This window comes from Octopus bimaculoides, chromosome 20, assembly GCF_001194135.2.
Source record: "Octopus bimaculoides isolate UCB-OBI-ISO-001 chromosome 20, ASM119413v2, whole genome shotgun sequence".
NCBI classification, from domain to species: Eukaryota; Metazoa; Mollusca; class Cephalopoda; order Octopoda; family Octopodidae; genus Octopus; species Octopus bimaculoides.
The window spans coordinates 25,127,707-25,130,492 of record NC_069000.1 but is presented as its reverse complement, the minus strand read 5'-3'; positions in this window follow the sequence as shown (position 1 = coordinate 25,130,492).

Sequence of the window (2,786 nt, the reverse complement as noted above, 5' to 3'; positions counted from 1 at the left end):
GATACTACAGCAGCCTCGGTTTCAGAGGACCTCAGCTCTTCAATGCCCTGCCAAAACATTTGAGAAACCTGCAAGACATGGATGTGGAGGTCTTCAAGACAAAACTCGACACTTTCCTCACCATGATACCAGACGAACCAATGGCTCGAAATGAGACACAGTTTAGGGCAGCGATGTCAAATTCTCTTATACACCAGATGTGCCATCAAAACTCTTGATTGGACCATATCAGGTGGAGGAGAAGAGCCATGCAAGGAACGTAATGAAAGCACAGCATAAAGACGGAAAATCACGGTGGTGCTCCAGCATGACCACAGCCACTTGGCTGAAACCCATAAATAAAATATATATATATATATATATATCACCCGTTTCCATACTATTTTACTCTTTAACTTGTTTCAATCATTTGACTGCGGCCATGCTGGAGCACCGCCTTTAGTCGAGCAAATCAACCCCAGAGCTTATTCTTTGTAAGCCTAGTACTTGCTTCTTCCAGTTTCCGTCTACGAAATCCACTCACAAGGCTTTGGTCGGCCCGAGGCTATAGTAGAAAACACTTGCCCAAGGTGACACGCAGTGGGACTGAACCTGGAACCATGTGGTTGGTGAGCAAGCTACTTACCACACAGCCACTCCTGCACCATGTATATATATCTATATGTGTACATTCGCACTTACACTTATGCCTATAAGCACATTTATGTATGTAGATAGGTACATTCACATACACGGAAAAGCACCTAAATACATATATTCACATATATGTGTGTGTGTATATATATGTGTATATATATGTATATATATATAATATAATATAGGATAAAATCTTTATAAAAATTTATCAAGTAGTCAGCGTGAAAAAAACCTCATAATGAAAAAACTTCATCATTTTTTCATAAATATATATAATTTATATAAAGGGCATTAACTGTGTAGTAATGCCTCACGCTTCGAGGGACTAAATAAGTCAAAAACTACCAAATATATATATATGTATATATATATGTATATTTACGTATATACAAGCATGTGCGTGTATATATGCATGTATATATATGTATGCATATATATATATATGTGTGTGTGTGTGTGTGTGTGTGTGTGTGTGTGTGTGTGTGTGTGCGTGTGTGCGTGTGTGTGTGTCCAAGTTTAGTTGGACACACAGACACGATCCGTTGTTACATTCCTTAAGACATTTCAGGTAATACTCGGCAATGTAATAAAACAATAAAACGACACAATACAACATCAGTACAACATTAATATATCAATAATTTCATGCACGAAGTGTATGTTTTGATTAACAGCATATTGTTTGGATATGCAATCCATAATTATATGCACATATATGGGCCGTCCGTAATGGTATTAACGGCACTGCAAGTATTTGTTGATTGAATAAACAATTCATCGTGCAACATATAGTCCATGGAAATCCTCATAGGCAGAATTGCGATATCCCGTGTTGCTGAGAGTGGGAGCGTGGTGTGTTCATCGTTCGGAAAGCAGTAAAAAGAAAGAAAAGTGTATACAGGACAGTGAACAAATAGGTACGATACAACATAGGAGTTTCGTGACGTCTTTCAGTGATGTTTTTTCGTGACGTGTATCGCAGTGTGTTTACTAGTTATGGAAATTTCGGTTAGTTATTTAAAAATGTACGTACTCTGTAAATGATAATTAAGTCAGTGATTATATTAAATTGGGTCTATGATATTGGGCAAAAGACCATTTCCTAACATGCACATATCTTACTATTCGTTCCAAAAATTTATAAATGATCCTTTCCCTGGTTAACAAAATACATAGCGATTTCTCGGAGCATAGTCTGCACTTCCTGAGAAGAGCATCGAATGGTTGTGCATGCCTTATTATAGACCAACTCAGATCATATTTCATCTGATCAAATTTGAGTTGCCACTGACACTTATTTTAGCGGCCCCGAAAGGTTGAAAGGCAAAATCGACGTCGACGGAATGTGGTCTCAGAACGTAAAAACGGACGAAATGCCGCTAAGCATTGAGTCCGGCGTACTAATGATTCTTCCAGCTTGCCACTTAAACATAGGTTAACCTCTGCTATGGGTTACTTCGGACATTTGGCTGAAACGAAAACCATTCCCACCCTACGAATAGTTCGATTGAACGACATATGTATAAACATATAATACATGATATAATACATATATGCATACACACATATTTATTTATTACTGGTGAAGGCCGGTGTATAGGGTTTCCCTCAGTTTCTCGCCATAAAGGATATCGTTATGGCGTAGTGTGCTCATTTTCCGGATTTATGATTTTTTTTAAAAAAACGATCTATCTATCTATCTATCTATCTCTCTCTCTCTATATATATATATATATATATATATGTGTGTGTGTGTGTGTGTGTGTGTGTGTGTGTGTGTGTGTGTGTGTGTGTGTGTGTGTGTGTGTGTGTGTACATCCATACATATATATATATATATATATATGTAGACACACGCACACATACACATTGATACATATGTGTGTGCGCGCGAGCACGTGTGTAAAAAATGCTCTTAGGCATATGATAAAATCAGTGTTTAAAGATAAATGATAGCTTTATCGCATCTACTTCAGCCAGTGCAGATGGTGAAGTTTTGTAATAATTACACAACGTAGACATATTTCGCGATAAATGAAGTGATTAAAGAGAAGCCTATGTTCTTTATAGAAATACAAACTGTCATTAAGGTAAGCTAAAATAATAATCATATATATATATATATATATATATATATATATATATATATA